Source organism: Rhagoletis zephyria, unplaced genomic scaffold, assembly GCF_001687245.7.
Source record: "Rhagoletis zephyria isolate East Lansing unplaced genomic scaffold, Rhagoletis_zephyria_1.1 Rzeph_scaffold_00926, whole genome shotgun sequence".
NCBI lineage: Eukaryota > Metazoa > Arthropoda > Insecta > Diptera > Tephritidae > Rhagoletis > Rhagoletis zephyria.
In genome coordinates this window covers 97,241-103,362 of record NW_016158010.1, presented here as the reverse complement: position 1 = coordinate 103,362, position 6,122 = coordinate 97,241, and positions in this window count along the sequence as shown.

The following is a 6,122-nucleotide window of genomic DNA, read 5'->3' as shown; positions in this document are numbered from 1 at the left end:
TCTGCTGTTGCAGTTGTTCTTCTTGTGTTTGTTTTCCTTGTTGTTGTTGTTGTTGTTGTTGTTGGTAGCTATTTGTTATTCGCTGTCGCTGTTGTCTTGTATTGTATTGTCTCTGTTGCATTTGCTGTTGTTGGCAATTGTGTTGTTGCAACTTAATTTGTTGCATTTTTGCTACCGCTACCCGTTGACGGCGCTGCTGGTTTGCTGTTTGTTGGCTGCTCGTTTTTTTGCACTTCCTCTTACTTTTCGTTTTCAGCCGTTGTTGTTTTTTTGGTTGTTTTATATTATTGCGATTGCCGCCCAGCTGCAGCTGTGCATTCAAGCAGCAACAACACTTCTGTCGTCAACAACTAACTGTCTAACCAACAATGCAATTGTTCGTCCCACCTCACTCACGAATCAGTGAATGAATGAATCGGCGGCGGTGGCTGGCTTTTACACTTTAATATTATTTGCTATGGACAACAGTTTTTATGCAAACAAGAAATACAAATATTTTTTTTCCAATCGTTGCTAGCGTTTGTGTTCGTTTAATTTGCAAAATACTGGTTTCTGCAAAGAAAGAGAGGTAACAAAAATTGTATACAGTTAGAACTTGTTGAAGAATTGTGTTTTGAACTTTTGAAACATATTTGCAGTACATTGATACTTATATACAGTGGTGGCCACATAATTAGGGTCACTGCTTCTTTACAAGTTTTGACAATTTTTTCTCTATTTTTTTTTTATAAAAATATAGCATACACAACAACGAGAGCTCAAAGTTTCAAACTCGCCAAATTTCAAGAAATTTTCATCAAAGATTCAAACTCTTAAATTAGAATTTCTAGAAAAAATACGGGTATGCAGTTTAATATAATATTTTTAAGTTTTAGGCGGCTAAGAATTTACGAATATTGCGTTTTTTTTTTTTGCTGACAGTGCCTCTCATTTTCTCTCATATACAAAAAAAATTGCGAACATACTTTGACACTTGTACAGTATTATACTAAAATTGAACGGGGTATAAGACTGCATACCTGAATTTAAAATTTTATAATATAATATAGAAAAAATTTCTATTTAAGTTACATACTATTTACACAAAAAAAAATTCGGAAATTAAAGAATCTGAGCCTGTATAACACTTAAATGGCATATAATTAACGATCGTATCTTTTTCAGAGAAAAAACTGTATATTACTGCGACAAAATCCTGTTTCGCAGTAGGTATCTGCATTTAAAAATAAAAACATTTTTCACGGTACAGTATTTTTTCAAACAGTTTTACAATAAAATAAAGGAATTCCTGGTATTATGTGTACCGTTATACACCACGAGACAGAAGTATATGTCTAACAAAAATGTAAATGCAAATTTATAAAATTTTATAAAATTATAAAAATTAAAAAAAGTTGCACAACAACAATATTCTAGTTTGAAAAGTTACTATGTTCGACAATTTGTTTTGTATGGAAGCAAATAATAACACCTTCGTCAAAAAAAAACCCACGTGAATTCTTGCCTATTGAAACTTGCACCTTATTAATAAGCTACAAAACCGCATACTAGGAATTTAAAAAAAAAAATAAGGATACAAAGCTGCTTGTTGTGAATTCTTCTTCAATTTCTCTACAAATTTTGAAATGTCGATTTAAATGTTGTTAAGTATTACATAATTAACTAGTCTTTAATAAAACATTAATAAAAATTAAACAAACGAAAGGAAAATAGACAAAGCTGCTTAAGATATCGTGTCCCTATTTTTTTACATACTTAACAGTATATAAGCACTTGTTTGTTTTTTTTTTTTATTATTACTTTTGCTTTTTTTTTTGTTTTATTTTTTATTATTTTCTGTTTTTTATACTTTTTTTATTTTTTATGTTTTTTTATTTATTTTTGTTTTTTATTTTATTTATTTTAATTTTTTTATGTTTTTTTTTCTTGTTTATATACTTTTTTATTTAGTTTGCAACAAATTTACGTCAAGGACAAGGGATGACTCTTACGACCCTGTCGGAAAAATCAACCAACACCTACAATATTTTTTATATTTTTTACAATTTTAATTTTTTATTTTATATATATATATATATTATTTTTTTAAATATCTTTTTTATTTTTTTATATATATTTTTTTATTTTTTTATATATTTTTTTTATTTTTTATATATATTTTTTTATTTTTTATATATATTTTTTATTTTTTATATACATATATTTTATATATTTTTATATTTTTTTTTATAAATAATTTTATTTTTTATTTTTTATATAATTTTTGTTTGGGGTATTCACAACGATGTATGTCGTAAACTTTAAACGGCTAGTGTTATATTTGGGAGATTCGCAAGATACCATAAAAGCCATAAGTATTATGAATTTTCACATTGTTAAAAAATACTTGGTTGTGTTCTCAACTTTGCTAAACATTTATTTAAACTTTTAAAATTTACAACATTGCACAACAATACGACACCGTTGTGAATACCCCATATCTATCAGTTATATGCATGGAAAATGATTTTCATGAATTCTTGAGAAACTTTTTCAAGGTTCCTTGATATGAACCCTAATTTGTTATTTTCTGTTATTGCTCATAACCTTCGCGAAAAGCAAAATACTTTGAGAGTAGCTTCCAAGTACTCAAACATTGCAAATGATGACCTTCCACTACACTTTTCGACAATTACAAAATAAGCAAGAAAACAAAGTTCCGCGCAATGATGCAAAATTTCTAAAGCATAGAAAGTCAAACAGAAAGAAAGTCCAAATATAAAACATAAAGGAGAAAATGCTAAAAAAAAACTTTTTCAGGGAAATGTATTTTTTTTTTTTCTTTTTTTGATTATTTATGTATGTACATACGTATGTAGCAGGTATGCGAACATCGGACAAAAACAATTACACTTTCTTATTATTAGTTAGCAGGTGAATTTTGAAATATAGCGAAATTTTTGGTAATTTATGCAGATGATGAGAAAGAGAAGAAAATAAAAAATCGATGTGGGAAAATTACAAACGAGTCCGCTCACAATCAAGGCGTAATTTTAAATTGTAAAAATTAATTTTTTTTTTTTAGTACATTTTAGTTCTTTTTTTTTAATATGGAAAATGGCCAAGTCACGTGTAAAAGCAAAGCTTTAAAGCGCTTTTAAGTGCTTATCTTCAAGATATCTACGATATGTTCGAATGTATGTATATGTATATGTAAGTAAATTTGTACCAGCTTTTCTAAGTACGAGTTGACAATCAGACCAGCAACATAACCTTGAAGAAAGCAAAAAAAAATATATTTAAAGAAAATCTGAGAGATCATACACAAACACAGCGGATGAATACATACATTTACACATTGTGTTTATTTGCACATAAATAACAATGAGATTTATTTAATTTTAATCCACCATCTGTGCTAAATTTTATTACACAATAGCAGCTATATAATAGCTTGAGAGGTTGCAACGAATGCGGCACGCATTCAAAATTCGCAAAACGCTGTTCTAACAAACGTAAATATTTGTATTATTGTAATACAAATGTATGTATGTACATACATATGTATATATGTAAATGTAAAATCATGAAAATTGCCATTACAGTGTTTCACAGCAACAAGTGTGACGAGTGTGAACATCCGTCACCGCTACCACAAAAATATTTACGTTGCCGCTGTTGCTTCTTAGATTTGTTGCGCATGCAAGCATAGTAACTTACAATTAACATAAATAAGCGCTGCAACAATGGCTGAGGGCAAGTGAATTAGATATCTACATACATATGCAATGATAACTTAAAAAATGTGCAGTAAACATTAATGTGTGTGTGTTTGTATATATTCTCAATGCATTAAACAATGAATGACAACGAATTTGGAAAAGGCGGTCAAAGGGCTCAAATTTCAATTTCGTATATGTATGTACATGCATGTATGTGATTTGGCTTAAATTATGCACATGGCCTTATTTCGCTGATACCAAAATTCACCGAAATGGAAAATTATAGGCGTGGTAAAAATGAAATAACTAACTAAACTCAAAAGGTATCAGCGGAAAAATAATCAAAATCCGAAAGAACACGGAATTCCGATAACAAAATCTGAAATTCCAAAAAAATAAAAACGAATTCAGAAAAATTTAAAATTTTCAAAAATTCAGAAATTCCTAACAGATACGAATTTCTAGAAGAAAAATTCAAAAATAGCACCAATTCCTAAATAAATCAAATTTTGAAAAATCAAATATTCCAAAAAACACTGAATCCGAGAACAAAACCTGACATTCCAAAAAAAAGAAAAATTAATTAAAATGGAAAATTCCGAACAAATGCAAAATTAAAAAAAAAAAATCTAAAAACAGCTGCAATTCGTAAAGAAATCGAGAGTTTTAAAAAATCAAATACTCCAAAAAACTCCAAAAATTCGAAAACACGGGTCTGAACAAACATGTATCTATGTATCACAATTCCAAAAAAAAAAACAGAAATATCGAAAAAAATTATATAATTCTGAAAAGAACGGACTACGAAATTCCAGAAAATCCAAAAATCCCGAATACGGAATAAATTCGGAGCTTGGAAGCTCCTAAACTCCGAAAAAATCTATGATTCTGAAAAATCCCGAATTGCGAACAAATCCAGAGCGCGAAAAATACGATATTCTGAAAAAATTTGAAACTTCGGCAACATTGAAAATTCTGGAAAATTCCGATATTTCTAAGCAAATCGGAATTCCGAAAAGTATGAAAATCCGAAAATATAAGAAAATCCGTATATATGAAAATCCGAAAGAAATACGAAAATCCGAAATAATACGAAAATCTGAAAAAATACGACAATCCGAAAAAATATAAAAATCCGAAAAATATACGAAAATCCAAAAAAATACAAAAATCTGAAAAATATGAAAATCCGTAAAAATACTAAAATCCGAAAAAATACGAAAGTCCGAAAATACTTGAAAATCCGAGAAAAATACGAAAATCTAAAAAATACAGAGGTCCAAAAATTTAAAGATCTGAAAAAATACAAGGACAAACACGAAAACTTGAAAAAATACGAAAAACCGAAAAGATTCAAAAATCCGAGAAAGTGCGAAAATCTGAAAAAATACGAAAATCTGAAAAAATACGAAAATCTGAAAAAATACGAAAATCTGAAAAAGTGCGAAAATCCGAAAAAAATCTGAATAAGTAGATACAACATTCTGAAAACCTCGACAATTCTGAAACAAAACGGAAAACTTAGAAAACCCCAAAAAATGCCGAAAAATCCTAAATTTAAAACCAAATTATTTGCTTTTAAAATTGAAAAGCAGAAAACAGCATATCAACGGCTGAGTGGCAGCCGAATTAAAAACGCCCTATCTCAGTAAATGGCTGAAGAACAGCTTACTTCAGAATTTGGCTGCAGAACGCCCTATCTCAGAATTTGGTTCAAAAACGCCCTTTCTCAGAATTTGGTTCAAAAACGCCCGAGAAACATCCAGAAACCCATCACGAAAAGTTAGGTTGGTATAATGTTTTTCCTTTTTGCCTAAATTCTACTTAGCAACATTTCGCTTTAAACAGCCTGTCACAACTCCATTGAAATATTTTATGCCAATATTTTATTTTTCGCAACTGCAACATATATATAGCGCGTAATGCATATCTTAAATGATAAATGTATAACAAGGTCGGCATGCCAAGTTTGTATATCACAATAACTAAGTATAATACTCTCTGCAAAATTCATTATACCCAATTTAACACCTCTCAAATGAGCCGTAATGAAGCATATCCTGCTGTGACATATCGGGCACAACAAACGTACTATTATGGGTGTATTAACCTACTAAGAAACTGGTTAGTAAGAGGCATAAAAATCTCACTTCAATGACATACAAAGCCGATTAGAATAAGATATTGATATAGAAATAGCAAGCAGCGAGTGTACATAGATAAGAATCAAGTAGAAAATTGAGGATGCGGATATTAAACAGCAACAACATTTAAAAACAAAAGTCCATAATTATATGTATGTATATATGTACATATAAATTTATAGTATACTATAAATACATACAATATACTGCACTTATGTGCATGTGTCTGAATGTAGTACGTTTGATTTTCTAGAGCCCAAGAATCGCGCTGTCTTGC